The sequence below is a fragment of the Talpa europaea genome (assembly GCF_964194135.1).
Source record: "Talpa europaea genome assembly, chromosome: 3".
Taxonomy (NCBI): Eukaryota; Metazoa; Chordata; class Mammalia; order Eulipotyphla; family Talpidae; genus Talpa; species Talpa europaea.
Window position 1 is genome coordinate 33,539,356 of NC_140069.1, and position 17,391 is coordinate 33,556,746.

A 17,391-nucleotide genomic window follows, 5' to 3' on the forward strand; every position below is an offset into this window, starting at 1 on the left:
AAACTCATGCTGCAGAGGCTGCGGATTGCTTCATAGTGTGGTGCTTAACCCCTTGCACCACCAGGGAGGCCTGGGAGCCTGTTTTTTGTGGGAGTCAGCCTAGAGGTTGGGGTGCTAAGAGCCAGACTGATTCAAGGGCAAACCTAAAGCCTGGGGTCGTGGGAGTTGGCCTGCAAACTAGTGCCTGAGGGGCTGACCTAGGTTTTGGCCTTGGGAGCCAGCCTGGCACTAGGGTGGGCACAGAGTAGGTCCATGAGAGAATTAAGGCTGAATAGCAGGCACTGGCCTGGTGCTGGAAACTGGGTTAAGGGGAGCTAGTCTGAAGTCTACTTCTATAGGGGCCAGCCTTGCTCTGAGATGGGCCAGGAGTCCAGGTCAAAGAGATGCTGCCTGGAATCTATTCTCTAGGTGGCTTAGGAGGCTGGGGGTCCTTTTTGTTCACTGGAAGCCCAGGGTCATGGGAGCCACCTGTGACTGTGGAAACCAATTGGTTGGAGCAGGCCAGGGGCTGGTGTCACAGAAACCTCCTAGAAACCTGGAGCTGCTGAAGCCACCTGGTGCAACAGGTGCTGCCCAAGAGCCCAGCATGGGGGAGAAAATGAGCAAAGTGAACATATGACTTCACTGCCGATCTCAGTGCTATCCTGCACTGACAAAAGGCCAACTCTGCATGCTGTGTTGCCCAGGCTTGGGGAAGGAGAATGGGAGGAACGTGAATGTGTCTTTCCTATCCTCTTTAGTGTGTTTTTTTCCCTATTTCTGTGTTTCACCCAGATGCTGTGATCCCTCATTTATCATCCTTAGCTCTTTTAAGGTATATCTATGCATGGAAGGTATATAGTTCAACTTTACATTTGGGAAAGGGCACTAGAAATTTCTATAACTTCATGTTGTTGACATCACTTACATAGTAATGCTCATAGAAAGAGAGTGGAAATTTCTTTCCTCCTTCTACTTGTAAACTTTCATGCTGAAACCCTGATAAACTACTCAACTTGAACAGGTACTTCTTTCTCTTTCTACACTGGACCCTTTCCACAATGGAGTTTTGCTTGCATATTGATTTGGATGAGAATATCTAATCATTAATACAGGTGCTTGACATATAAGTGGGTATTTGGGGATTTCATAGAAAAGATAAATTTTAATTGTGATCAGAATCACATTGTCTTAATCCAAGCATCAAGATTTCTTAATAAAAAGGTGAATTAGCTCTCGAAACCAAATTCACTGTTTTTGGATTAATAATTATAAACAGTCTGAATGTTTTATCTCTTAGTCAATTTTGCCAAACTGGGATTGTTACAACTTTCTTTCCAAATTCCTGAATAGCCTTTCTTAACTTATTGAGTAAGTAGGAGTTCAGTAGGAATAAGCAGAGTAAGCAGAGTTCAGTCGGAATAGATCATTTTTTTCTTTTTTTTTTTTTTAAAGATTTATTTATTTATTTATTTATTTATTTATTTATACAAGCACTGGGTACAGTCAGAAGCACGGGAGGGTGAGAGAATTCACCAGAGCCAGGGCGGGGAGCAGAGCGGGCAGAAGGACCGAAGTACACTGCTGAGGGGAGCAGCAGGCGGCAGGAGAGGTCTGCTCGCCATGTGGGACCCTCCTCCGGTGGCCAGGGAGCAGCCAGGGATCGAACCGGTGCTGCAGAGGCTGTGGGCAGCTTCGCAACCCAGCGCTCAACCGCTGCGCCACTGGGGAGGCCCGGAATAGATCATTTCTTAACTCTTGTCCCATTCTTAAGTTTGGGGCATTCTTTGAAGAAATCATTGGAGATGGAATTGATAATCTTGGATTTAGGAGGAGGGTCAAGTTATTTCTTTCATCTCACCTGGTTTCTTATACTATATCGTGAGCTACTGTTTTCTGGTTCTCAGCAATAAAGAGGGGGAAAGAAGTAAAAGAAGTATGCTGAAGTGAAGATATTGACCTTGATGGACTTAGAATTTGTTAAATACTCCAGAAGTTTCTGAGAGTCAGGATTTTGAATGTGTTGATTTCTTTTGAATTCCTTTGGTGATTTAAATTTGGATTATTTTACAGTGATTTTGCACTAAGACTTACTGCCCTGTCAAAAATTCTAATAAACTAGAAGCTTACTTAGTTTATGCTTTATACACTGTACTTTAAAGAACTAACATGCTCTATATAGCATAACCCAAATGCTTTTGTTTATTAGTTTTTCATCTTTCTGCTAATAGTCATTCAGGGTCACTTGAAGATGCTTAAATGCAATATTTGATTGATCATTTGAAAGATCAATCACCAGTTTTTTCAAACATTAGTTTACAGTGGAGCTCAATATCCAGAACCTGAATTAATAGTCTTCACTGAGCAGTCAGCAGTGTATAAAATGTTTCAGAGTTTATATCCCATGTATAACCTCATTTTGGAAAATATTCATTTTTCAGATGCACATAATGTTAGATCAACTTTCTCTATTATATGATTATTCTAATTTAGTGGTTCTTGAAGTTCAAATGTGTCAGAATCACTTGTAGGACTTATTAATACAGCTTGTAGGGGCTCACCCTAGAGTTTCTATTTCAATCGATCTCAGGTGCTATGTCAATATTTCTAGCAAGTTCCCAGGTGATTCTGATGGTGTTCCTGGCCCAGGACTGTACTCTGAGAATCACTGTTCATAATTATTCTAATATAAACACACTAAAGTGAATGTAAGGGTTAATGTAATAATTAAAAGTGTTTTTTCCCCCTGGAAAAAATTCCTTTGTAATTCCAACTAAAATTTCAGTCTGGTTTCCCAATAGTTCCATACCCAGCATTTATACATGGCTTTGAAAAATTTTCTTTGCTTTTCTATTTCCCTAACTTGACGTACATTCCTTAAGGACAAGAACTGTGTTTTGTTCCCCATATTCTCAAGATACATTGAATTTCAACAAAGCATAATGTATAATGGGTTTACTGGTATATTAGAGGAATATAAAATGAGTGCAGATTTTTCTCTTACACTTCGCTTAGACAACACTTCACCATTTGGTATTGTCATTTGAATGTTAGAATGATCTTAGAAAGTATGATATGGAGCCAGAAAAGTAAAAGGAAAAATGCTAAATCCAATCTGATGTCACTTAATATCTTACAAGAGCCAAAGAAATAAAAAACCAAACTGTAGTATGAAGGAAGCTAGCTAATTTAAGAGTAGGTTGCCAACATCTTTCAATGAAAGGGAGAGATTAGTGACGTGCAGTATATCCACGCCAGAGACCACTTCATCAGTGGCTCTGTGGATCTGTCCTGACCCCAAAAGTCTGCTTCTGCTGCTCTCACACAGACCACAGCCTCAGGATAAAAATCAACCCTGACTAACTGAGAAGACAATTTTAAGAATTTGTCTGGAAAGGGAACTCCAAATTATTTGGAATGACATAATTGGTTTCCTGAGTGAATGTTTGTAACCCTGAAGAAAATATGGAGTTAAATGCGGAAATGAGGAACCAAATCAAATTCATGTATTCAATGTTTTGTAATAAGAATGATCTATGCATTTTTGATATTGCAGAAACTTACATCAGTGAATTTAGGCTAGTGAGTTATCTGACAGATTTCAATTTAAACACATGATTGAGTTATGGATTTTGGTTGCTTTTTATTTGAACATTATGAGAATTTGATCTATTAAAGCATATTTTTACATTTGAGATAACTTAAAACTCACCATATCCATAAATTTAATGTATTAGTTATGCAAATGTTATTTAACTGCTCAGGTAAATTTTATTTGTTAATCGAAAAATGTAAAATATTTAATAAGGAAATAAAAATTTTTTAATTTATAAAGACAGCTCAAAATGTTTAAGTAGAGCAAATTAGTCAAGTAGTAAAACCCTTTTAACAGTGGTCGTTAAAACATAATAACGTGATATATAAGCTCAGTTTAATAGATCAAAGAAGGACTCAGTTTATGAGCTTATATCTTTGATAAATTTGGTGCTAATTTAGAAAACTGAAGTAACTAGTGGATAATGTTCTTGTGTATAAAAGTCACTGATTACAAAAAAAAAAAAAAAAACAACCCACCAAACCTCCTGCTTCAGAAGAATAGCTACTTCTGTTGTGAAGAGGTGGTGCAGAGTGACTCTATATGAATTGGCTGAGCCCACTGAAGGAAGTTACGGGAAGCATTTCTAACTTGCAGCCACTGGATGATTGAAGGAAAAAGCCATCTAATTGTAATGAGTTGACATTGCCTCAAAATACACAGGCATCAGATTTGTGCTGGTCTTTTCTAATCAGAAGTTGGGCAGTTTATTTATTAAAGAGAACTGCCACACTCCTGCCATTTCTTTAACTTTTTGTTTAACTATTTTTTAGATGATGTCCTCATTGAAGGCAGGTCTACCATAGATCAGTACTATATAGCATTTACCATTTTCTTAAAATCAGCACTTACTCTATTGAAATCCTCTCAAATATAGTCAGTTTTTCTACCTCATGAAATCTAGACCAATAGACCTTAGTATTCTGTACCTCAGAGTTTTACATAATCCACTTCAACCATGTGTATGCTGTCTTAATTCCCTCCACACACCATCAAACACCACCAGAGACTGGTGTGAACTTTTTACTTTTCCAGGGACATACTTATTTATCCCCTTATCGGTGCTTTTGCTTCTGTTGCTGTCCTAACATAGAATTCTCTGACCTTTGGAGTTTTCTGTTGTAATTTCACTGAATTTCCTTGTCCTTGAAGAAAACTTTCATGATTTACTGTCCCCACTGCATCCCTCCTTCTCTATGACATTCTAGAACATTTGCCTCTATGCCACATACAGTTTAACAGAGATATGCACTTTCAGGTTTATATCCAAGGAAAAATAGCTACCTTCTCTTTCTCTTACAAACTAAAACACTGATCTATAATTTCACAATGGTTACTAAATAGTTTAAAATTTATTTCTTTGTAGTCCCCAGTTAGCCCATGAAATGAGTCATTTACTATATGGGATACTGAAATATTGAACACATCTCTGCAAATAATTATTTGTAAAAATTATTATTTAAAAGCTTTAATATAAAAAATCTTATGTTTACATTTTAAAATGCATAAAAATTTTACACATATGTTATTTCCTTCAAAGCTTATAACACATCTATTAATTATATATTATTGTCTAACTCATCAGAGGATGAAAATCTAAGTCATTCGTGACCTGCCACAATAAACTTGTTAATTCCTCAAGAGCACTTATTACTCAAAGTGTCCTTTACATTATGGGGTATAAAGTATTTTCAAAAAATATTCTCCAAAACAAATTATTAGGTGTCACACAGGTAGGATAAGAAGTTAAACCCAAACCTATGAAATGTAATGTATATTGTACTACATCAAACTGACATCATTACCTTTTCCCCTTTAAACATTAAGAGATATATCCAAATAATATTACTTAAGATTAATCATCACTCTAACTCAATCACCATTTGAGTACAGAGCTGAAAAACCACATTGAGTAAATAGAATAGCTAAAATCAACTATATATTGAGTGTCAACAATGTAAAAACAATGTTCTAAGGACTGAAAAGATAAAGATGAGTGAGATGTCTCTGTCTTTAAGAAAATTATAAGCTAATAAAGGAGAGAGACAATGTAAATACAGTTTAAGTAATTGTCCTATCATCCAAGTGCACTTAGGGAGATAAATTAACATGTAGAATAGATAGAACTATGCTAAGAATATGAAATGAATAACAATAGTATAGTCAGTAATCAGGATGGGGTATAGTGAGCTGCAATAACAGAAAGCATTAAAATCATAGTGGTTTAAATTAACAAAGTTTACTTCTTGCTAGGGCTACATGACCAACATGGGCCAGTTCTAGGTTCTTCATATTGACTCCAGAGTCACCCACACATCTGAAAGGTCTTGCACCAGACATTAAATGTCATTTCTGCTCATGAATCTTTGGTCAGAAATAGTCACATGGACACAGCAAACACAAGAGATCCAGAAAGTACATTTCTATCTCAGTGCATGGAAGGCAGAGAAATATTTAACCAACTGGCTAGTGACTAACACAAAGACTAAAATAGGAATCAGTACATCTAATTTTGCATATGGCTCAAATATTTAAATTAAAGATACTTCTAAAATATGCCCCTCACTTTGCCTCTTAAATTATACCCTCTCATTCATGGTATATCAAAAATAAAAGAATTTCACAAGCTTAAATGCATATAGATGTTTGCATATGGGAATTGAAAAAGCTAGGGATACTAATCAGGCAGTTCCCCTGCCAGAACCACCGTGTTTACAGTGCTGGCTCTCTCAGCTGAAAGTCCTTTTTATCCACCGCACTAACGGACTCCAGTTGGTTTTCTGTTCCACAGCAGCGATAAATAAACAGTATAGCCCAGTTATTATTTAAAACTGCCAGTTTTTACAGTCTGAAAGTTATAGTAGGTAATCAGGCAATCTCCAAGGAAATAAGGAGCCGAAGTTTGGAGGGCAATACCCTGGTTCCTGAAGTTGTAATAGAACTTATGCATGAGGGAAGGCTGTAATGATGGCACAGAGAGGACAGCGCATGATTTCCTATGATGCTGTAGAAGGAAACACTTGATGTATTTTTGCTGATAATGATCAGAGGGAGAAGAGCATGTGGAGTTTGTATCTGACCCAGACTCTCTGTACTATGGGATCTGTATTCCAAGCAATAATAAATGTCAGATATTTTTATTGAATGGCTTTGCTGTCCAACACACCATGGATCTAACAGTGGTTGATATCTCTTTGTTCTATTTTTCAAAAGCTGATAAATTACTTAGCTTTGAAAATATTCTGGACTGCTAAAGAGATAAAAATGGAGTCCAAAACCAGAGACAGAAACTTGTACACAATGGATTTGTTTATTACAAAGCTAATTCAATGTATGTAAGTCAAAAAAGATACTGCTGAATTTTTTTCTTTCACGTAAAAGTCTGCTCTTCTAGCCTACCAAGGGAATATCAGTCTGCTTCTTATACTGATAATTTTTCTGGATTTTAAATCTCATCATTTGTTCCCAACAGAAAAAGATACACAGGACCACTGGATGCTGCAGGACACAGGGCCACTGATTGCTGATTTTAATTTATTGTAATGCGTAGCATACATGAGTCTGACAGCTCTAAAACTCTGCAGTCTCTAGCATGTTGATTTTGCTACTCTATATATTTAATTTTCTTTTAAAAACCTATCGTATTTCTCTGAGTGTTCATTTTGCTTTTCAAATTATGGCTGCCTAGCTAAGGCTTGTGTACCAGGTGCCATGTAAAAGCATGTTAAAAGTAGATAAAAGCAATTTACCCTGCCCTCTAATTAGAGATGTCTCATCTTTACCACTGACAATAGCAGTATGCAGCTGTGGCAGTGCAGAGATAATGGGAGCTGGAGCAGGGAGAAATTAAAGATATGCTGGCTGGTGCAGAGTGTCACCTCTTCATTGCTCAGTTTGGGTGGGCTTCAGAATGAATAGGGAATTTTAGTATTTCCTCTTCCATGTCTATGTTCATTAATGTCACATTGATTATTGAACTTTTATCAAAAAGGGGGGAAGGGATGTGTGTTGGGGGGAAGGAGCAAGTTATAGGCAGAAACACTTTCTTAATGACTCCCTATGTGGAATGTATTGTTGCCCAGTTCTTATAGCTCACCTGTCATTTCACACCTGTTAGATACACAGCTCTGTTCTTGATGTACTAAGATATTTTTTTAAGATTTATTTATTTATGCACACAAGAGTTGGGGTACAGGCCAGAGGAGTGGGGGGGGGTGAGAGGATTCACCAGAGACAGAGTGGGGAACAGAAAAGGCAGACTGACTGAAATACACTGCTGAGGGGAGCAGTGGGTGAGTCAAGAGAGGTCTGCTGCACCACATGGGTAGCTCCCTGGCTGGGGATGGAACTCTTGCTGCAGTGGCTGCAGATAGCTTCATAGGTTGCATCTTAACCCCTTGCGCCACCAAGGAGGCCCTGATGTAATATGGTTTTAAAAGCATGGAGAAGACACCCTATCTGTCCCCAGGAGTTTGCAATGGAGAAGAATTATTCTTTATAAAGATCATATCTGTTATGTTATAATTGTTTGTCTAGCACAGAGGAATGCTAAAGAGAGAAAGTGGTCAATTTCAAGTGTAAGTGTTCTGAATAGGGTGTTTGGAATAAGTAAATGTTGAGTAAATCTTCAGCAGTACAGTCAGCCTGGGTAAGGGGCATGGGAGGATCGTTATAGGGAAAGTACTGTCATTGGAGGAAGTAAGCAGCACACATGTGTAAGAACTGTTGAGACCAGTCTTACTGCTCACAGGGGAAAGTTTATAAAAAAAAGAAACTTAAGGTGTCTAGAATAGTTCAAAATGGCAAGTTGACAATGGAAGTTTAAGCTGAGACACGTAGCATGATGTTATTAAGGTTACATTTGAGAAAAAATATACTGGTAAATACATGCTAATTATATTGGGGTGAGATGATACTGGAAATAAGTGTATATAAAGAAAAGTGGCAATTTTCGAATGCAGGTTAGTATGATAAATTATGCTATAAATGAGGAAGTCACAAAGATAAAGTGTGTAGTGACTAGGTATGAACTAGTGTGGTTATAGAAACAAAGGGGAAGAAAAGTCAAACTTGAGAGATGATGTGGTTGGTGTTAAAGGAACAGAGTGTAGACTGGCTAAATTTGATAAAATAAAGGATCTAGGAATAAATTTATAAACTAAGTGTGGAGACAATACAGAAATAAACACAAAAGATAACTTTGTGTGAGAAAACAATGAGTTCAGTGTTGGATACTTTAATTTGCTTTGAAAGGAATTGAAGTAAAAGATTGAAAAGACTGTAAGTAATAGCGAATGAAATTGCAAATTTGGGAATTACTTGTCTAGAGGTAGTGGTTGGACCAAAACAAATGGATGGGTTCTCTATGAGTAAGAGTAAAAGCAGAAGAATATTAGAGGATAAAATCACAGGAGGTGGGAGGAAAAATGTGGGATGGTGAAATATAAGAACCGGAAATCAAGTTGGGGTGGATCCCCCTGCCAAATGCTAGAGAAACCACAGTGGGGAAGAACTTCAAAAAGAAATTAGTTTTCTCAGAGAGGAAAAGGAAAAGGATTTTTCTAGAAGGGAACTGATGAATTCCTCCAGCAGAGTGGTAGCCTTGGAATCTAAAATGAGTGGATTAAGGAAGGACAGAATAGTTAGAAGTGGTAGCAGAATGCCCAATTATTAAATGTATGGAGAAAGTAGACTGATAGTAGTAGCAAGTGTTAGCATTCAAGTTAGTAATTTAAATAAAGCTTGGGGAAATCTAAACATTTACATTTTTAGCAGGAATTAACTATAGAGGGGTGAAATGCTAGAGGCTGGAATAAAAATGGGATGAAAGTGAAATATGTATGTGTACACATTTCATTTATAAGTGTGTATAACCTTGGGAAATTCACATTTAATCTGAGAAGAAAATCCTGTTAGTTCAAAGATGGCATTGGATTTATCTTAGGAAAAAATTATTTTGTTTCTCAAAATAATATGAGGAACTATATTGGTTCTGCAATGATATCCTTCAGAATATTGCTAAGAAGCTGTAAGAGTCATGCAAAAAGAGATAAGTTGTTCTGAATAATAATTTTTCATTTATGTAGGTAGCTAAGAAGAGGAAAAGGGACCCAGCAAAGTAAAGAGGTTGAATTTGGGTAAATACCATGGGGTACAAAAGATGCAAAAGATGAGTTAAGCAATGGGATATTCCCACGGATGAGATAAGAATGGCAATAGGGATGTCTAATATTCACCAAGAAAATGCTCAAAATGCATGCAACACATAGATGAAACTTTCAAAATTTCTAAAAATACAAGTCACAATTCTCTGAGCAGTGAGTTAAGGTAATCAAGGAAAAAGGCCTTGCTTTATAACTGGGTTATGTAGTAGAGAGAGAGCAAAATACTTGAAGGATATGACACATGTAGGTATTTAAAGATTTAGAAGAAATGCAGAACATCAGTGTCTAAGCAAAATGTCAGTCTGTTTAACTCTCATACTGTGAATTCCAAGAGTTATTAGGAGGAGCGTTTTGAGACAAGTTTTTATTTAAATCTTTAAGGAAAAGACAATTTGAAATATTAGATGCCTTGTATCAGTCAGAAGTTAATATTTACAATATATGTAAGGCTTAAGTATATAGAAAATAATTTATCAATGACGATAATAATAGCTACTATTTGTTGAATATTTACTGCTCTATTTATTTCACAACCCTAAGAGACTGATATCCAGAGTTCATTTCTGATCTTGCACATTAAAAATCATAAGCTAGAGTATATCTTTCTTTAAAAATGCATATCTGAAGCAAAATATTGACTTTTCCAGGATCTTATGATCATATTTAAGACAGTCCAAAATTATTTATTGAAAATGTACTACCAAGCCCACTGGAGAGATATTTTAATTAGATCAATTTTTCATTAACAGTCAATGAGAAGTTACAACTCTTACTTGCCATGAAATAGAAATACACATCATTGACAGGAAATAAATCAAAATACAAAAGACTAAATATGCACATGTATTTATGAATATGCAGAATTAACTAATATCCAGATCAGGCATTGTTCAACATCAGAGAATTTTAACCCAGTAGAATTAGAATAAACAGCTCTGCTGAACTTTTTTCAATTGGAAGTCTTTCTTGGCTACTTCTCATTGAGGATGGGAATACTCTGTTTTGGTTGTCATTTAGAAATCTTGCTTTTAGGATTGTGGACCTGTTTGGAAATGGTCAGATACAATCTCACCAGGTTTTCTACAGCTTGAGAACACTCTAACAAGTGTGATATAATCACATATATCATTTTAACTTCTCAAAGTGAGAAAACATTTTGGTTTTCTTTCTCTCATCTTCAAATCTTCATTTGGATTTCTCCAGGTGACAAAAACAGCTCCAGCAGCAGCCACTTCTCCATGTTTGGCTTTAGAGATATTGGACTTCTGAAGTGCTTTGTACTTTGTTATTGACAATTACTAAAAACAAGCCAATGGTGAGTTCTGTGGTGCTTCTGGACCTGACAACACCTCTAGACATAGGAGAAGGTGTCCTACCTTCACTAGACCTGCACCACAGGATACTGGCTAGGCCTGCTTGCTCATTGCCTGGAATCTCCCTTCTCTGACAGCCCAGTCTGTCCTTTTCTATCAGGTACCTTTTACCTTATTGCCATTCCTCACTATGGCCTACTTAAAGGGTGACTTACAGCAGGTGTGGTCTGAGTCATTCACTCCAAGTCCAGCAACTCCCAATTCCTGGAATTGTGAAGGATCACAGAGAGTGGCCAGAATGGCCATTGTACTCCTTTTCTGTTGATGCATGGTTTTGATTCCTCTTAGAGCTGGCCTGGTAAAAGGGGGCATACCTGTTTAAAGAACTGACATGTGTCTGGGTTTTGCATTTGCAGAGGAAGGTGCTAGAGCTCTGCTTGTTTCCGTGACTTCCTGCTGTTGGAGAGGTAGAGGTCTTCGGAAGTGACAGGCCCTTCCCAACACTTCTTTCTCCTCATTTTTTTTTAAAGATTTATTTATTTTTTCTCCCCCTGTTTTTATGGACCTGCAGGTAACTGGACTGTTTGTTACCTGTGGGGGAATGGAGATGTGGCTGTTTAAAACTGACAATGCAAGGAGCTATTCTATACCTTTCAAACACTGAAAGGATGAGAAAAATAAATACAAGCAAACCATACTTTGTTCACTGCACCCTGGAGAACTTTGAGACCAGTTTCCTATGGGGAACTCTGCTCCAGAGAATTGAGGCAGAAGCACTTCTGTCATTATATTCTTCTTTCTTTCTTTTTTTTATTTTCACTTGATTAATATTCTGTGAGAAAAAAAAAAAAAGACTGGGAGAGAGCCAAAAGGAAAGAATTGAATACAAATGGCAAGAAGAGGTGAGTAAAGATGATTTCAAAACACTTGCCAGATGTAATTAGGGTGATAAGCCAACAATTGCAGTCTTCGTGCTCTTGCCACCCCATCTCCCAGTGCATCACATGTGGATGAGGGAATCATATCAACAGCTTGCACAGTCAAGTAGAAATCAAATGAAATAAAGGCCATGCCAAGAGACAACAGGAGACACAGAAGTGGGCATTGTACTTAAGATTAAGCTTAGGAGAAATAGACTCCCATAATGTTGAAGAATTGCATACTCATCAGATATTTTCATTATTTGGGTGGTGCTGTAAATAAAATGAACAAGTCTACATAAACCTACTCTTGTTCAAACCGGAGTTAGTATTCCTTCATGGGATTAATATGTGTATGATTTGATGCTCACCCGTCTAGCATGGTACTTGGAATTCCCACCAGTCATTCAGCCTTAAGCATTCTGTGTCAGAAAATCTCAGAGAAGGTGAGATATGAATATATAATACCAATTTGCATGTAGGCATGGATTTTTAAAATTCAAATCATTAACTGTCATGTTGTAGTAAAAAGATCCCAAGTTTTGAAACTGGACAGAACTGAGTTTGAATCTTCTTTTTCTGCTACTTATCTGTGTCATCCTGAGCACAAACTCAATCTCTTTGAAGCACACTGACAATGTCAAATATATTTGTAAAATGCCTGGCAAGCAGCTATGTATGACAAGCAACACACATAGGTGCTCAAGAAATAAGAAATCATTTTCTTTAACTTCCTTGGAATTCCAAAAGAAAACTCTGAAGGAAATTTTAATTCAAGTGAAGCAGATTCCAGAAAGTCCCAAATGCTTCCTTTTCTTTAATGAAATATCTGAATATCTGAACAAGTAATAATTTTCTCTTTTTCTTAAGGCTGATTAAAAAAATTATTGAACTGTTTATGCTGTATTTTTTTCTCATCTCCATACTGACTGTGTATGAATAGGACCACTTAATATTGCACTGGTGCCTGAAATTCAGTGTGTTCAAAATAAAACATACTATTTTCCAACATGAAACCTCCCTCATGAATACTGCAGAGTCCCAAAAGACTTTTGATTCTCAAATATATTCAAATATTAATTAAAATAGAGTCACAATGGTTATTATTTATGGAATGGGGGCATTACCAGTGGTCATAAATCTCTAGAAAAAACTCAAACTATTTGGGACTTTCGGTTTATCACAATGTCTGGAAGGCGTCGCTCAGATTTAGTGGGTAGGGACAAGGGATGTGAAAACCATCTGCAGTGCTAGCAATAGTCTTTCACATGAAAAACTGTGGGGCCCAAAATATCAGGGGAGGTGCCATTGGGAAATTCATGTCAAATCTACCTTTCAGAGGCCTCGTGACTGCTTTCTACTTTCCATTCCTTCTTCCTTTGTGCTAGACCAAGCTCTGTAGTACCTAGAATTGTTAAATGTTGTTACTTAAAGAAACTTGAAGGTTAACAAGATCAGGGACCCAAGGCCAAAGAGATTAATTTCTGGCCCAGCTGACATAAGATTTGCTTACAAAGCTGGAATTTGACCTTAGTTCTGACTGCTACTCCATTTGAGGTTACAATATTATCTAACTGTTCTCACATTCAATTTCATCCTTTACTGGACAGAGCTTACCAGTAAATCTTCTTAAAGAACCATTCACAGGGCATCACTTTCCAACCAAAAAATAGCCTTCAGTGTTTCCCTGTTCCTATTGCCTGGCATCCTAGACCACCCATGATCTGGACCAACCAGGCCTTATAGTAATTTTTTTACCCTGCTCTCCTTCTGCCTTTTTCAAATGACAAACTGTCCCCCTGGCTAACTCCCAAGCACATATTGGGCATTTATATCTTCCCTCAAGCTGTTCTCTTTGACTAAAATATTCTCCACGTTCCTTCCCTGTCAAATCTCTACTGACATTCAAATGTGTCTTCCTCCATGAAGGTTTTATTTTCCTCAACCAGACATGCTCTTTCTCTATCACCTTTAGTACATTATAACTGTTAATTAGAATTAGTATAATCTGGTAGGCACTATAGCTATTTGAATATTTGTTCTGTGGAGAATAGAGACTGACTCATCTGTACCATATTTTGCACATATGAAGCACACAATAAATTGTAAAGATAGACATGCAATTGGGGGAAACAGAAAAAGTAAAGTAGATGTTTCTTACACTTAAGTATTCACCTTAGAGAGAAGCTTTAAAGCACTTCTCACCCCTACTTCAGCACTTCTCTTAACAATATAATTGAAATTCATTGGAAATGTGTTTCAATTTCAAAGAAAACAGAAGGGGATGACATCATCCCTGTTCTATCTCTTGCCCTCAATGAAAGTTTCATTTATCTTTGTCATCTAACCTGTGCTGTCAGCAATAAGGATGGAAACCTCATTAATAAAAATCAAAGCAGATCTTCTACCTTGTAGACGAAAACCCCTGAAGTATCCTCAAGACAATTGTGTTGTACATGATAACCTGAAGAGCTACTAACTCTAAACTGGCATCATCAGTTGATTTAGAACTTGGTTTAAAACCCTAACTATGGAAGCACAAATCTTTGTAAAAATCTTTCTGTCTCCTATGTGAAACCTGAAGCTTAGCTAAAAATAACCAGTAAGGCAGAGTTGGGGAGTAGAATCTAACTTTCCTGATACTGAGCACACACTGCCAAGCTAAACTTGTGTGTGTGTGCACGCGCGCGCATGTGTGTGAGGGTTCACATATTTTAAGAATAAATCAGAACATATCTCCCATGTAACTCTAAGTTTTCTTAATGTGTTCTTACATGAAAATTATCACATGATCAGTTAGGACCAAAGCAAATGAGATAAAAATATATAACTGGAACATTCAGGTATAAGAGGACCAATGAAATGGAAACATTTAAAGAACATATAATCCAATTTAGGAGAGCAGAATCTTAATCTTAAATCATGAGTTAAGTATACCATAGTTTTATGCTCATCTTTTAATGTTGGTAATGCGCTGGAAATAAATGTGCTGTGTCCTCAAAAGTTGTTAGAGTCTTTGTACAAAGGTGAAACTTTCGGTTCTATGAAACATTATTTCATTTTTATGCAGTTGATTAAATTTTAATTTTTAAACTAGAGAGTGATATTATGATATTATATAACTGTTTTCTTCAAATATGTAATAGAAGAATTGCATCTTTTAGAGCTGTAAGGGTATGATAAAAGGCAATAATTATGCTATCATTTAATATTCTACAAAAAAATATATTCGTTGCTAAAAAGTGAAGCACAAAACTCAAAAGCGATATTCCTTTAATATGCAATAGTCCTTTACACTCTTCAAGATTAGCTCTCTGAACCTTATAAATATAAATGATTACATCATACCATGTCATTTGATACATCATGTTATAAGATTGACTCAGATTATATTGTACTGTATCTAAATAAAGCTCAACAGTGAGTAGGTGATCTGAAAAATTATTCTGCACTTCACTAATAGCTTAAATTATTTCCTGAAAATTCCTTTTTGAAGAAAAGGGCATGCCATTTCTCTGCTGGATGCTCCATCAAGTCTTGTTTACTGTAACCAGGAGATGAAATTTCCAAACAAACCCTGGTGTTTACAGCACTTGGAGAGACATGTGGCCTGCCATTCCAGTCTCTGTCAAGCATGTGCCCCACCTGCTTTTTGGCTTTGGCTTACCAAGTTGGTTGGGCCACAACACAAGTGTGAGAATATGAGAATGTGAGATGCCACAGGCCAGGTGACATGCCAGTGCTGAAAAGCTGGTACATGGCAGGGCATCATTGTGTACATAGAAAGGCCACATGCCACACCAAAATGTGGCAGCCACTTCTCCCAAATTAGATGAGTAATTTTCCTTCCATTATGTTCTCACAAGCATGTTGTAAAACAATAAACTTTGAGCTACACTAAGTCCAAAAGTTCATGGTTTAAAATGAGTGACAAGGGAATATTCATGCTTATTTCCAATTTGATTGACAGGTAGAACTTTTTTTTTTTAACCTGCTTATGTAAGATTTGAGAAATACTTTTTCAAAGCAACGAAAATCATTCTTATAGGTAGGAGTCTTCTGGCATGACCAAATGCTGCAGAGCAGAGAATAACATTTTTTTTTTTGTCTAATAAGTAGGAAAGAATTTACCAGAAGAAATGTCCTAGGATCTCATATAGTTCCTCCTAGTTTTCTCTGAATTTATACTTTGTGCTATCACCAGGCTCATGCTGCTAATGCATCTGCAGTTGAATTCATTTCAAGTGTTGGCAGGAAAGGATAAGGAAAAAAATAATTACACTTTTAAAATTCTGTTGAGTCTAGTGTGGGTTACGGAATTGATAGATGTCCAATGTCAGGTAACCCAACATACTTTCTGAGTTCTGACACTACTGCTGAATCAGTGTGTGAACATAAAAGCTGAATAAAATTTCTATACTTTATTTTCTTCATCTTAGTAAGGGAAGACTCAATCTGAGGTCAAAAAAACTTCTGAAACTTTTGAAAAATTAATAATGAGGATTTCTTTCTTGATGAGAGGATACCACCAGTCCTGAAAGAATCTAAAGAGCTTTTGTCTGGGCTATCCAAATTTTAAATGCGGAAATAATTGTGGAAATCGTGACTATTAGGGATTTTTTCCAGCGTGATTTATTTTCAAACTTAACAACTTTTAAAACTTCTTTATTTTTTCATCTGCTTGACCACAAACCATGTGCTTTCAAGGAGCAGAATTTATCTAGTTCTATCCTTTGTCATATTTCACATAATGTTAGAAATGAATCAAAGAAAGATTTTTTGAAACCAAAAATGATGAGTATGTGGTGAACTGTGCAATTTCAGTCTATAATTTGGATTTACATCCTATAGTTTTTGGCTTTTACAGCTGCTCCCTAACTTTCCTAAAATAATTTACCATACTCCAGTGTGGGACTGAGCGTATCCTGCAGGGCCAGAGCCTGGTTTTAGATTAATGGGCTCCTGGTGCTCTTAACTGCAGCCAAGGATTGTTCACCTTCACCAGGAACACAGCATCTTCATCGTTACATAAAAGAAAGACCACTGATAATGGGCTAGACTTACAATGTTATGTTGCCTAATAAAGGTGTTTTGGAAAGTTTATTCCCTTTCTGTTTGCTGAGTAAATTATTGTTTGTAAAAGGTTATGTTTCACCAGAGAGCATTAGAAATAAAGTCCCACTTCTTTTTACCCTAAGTCTGGGTGATTTCCAGCATCGTTTAAGCGCAGGCTTTGAATAAGAATGTCATTCCCTTGCAGTAGAGTGCTGATATAGAGATTTAAAGCTCAGGCACTACCTCTTGATGAATACACAGACTGAGGGTGGCGAGGAAAATCCCGAGATTGTGTGGTGACAGTTTCTTAATAAGACTCAGAAATTGGTATTCAGTTGTATCTCCAAACAGAATACTCAAATACA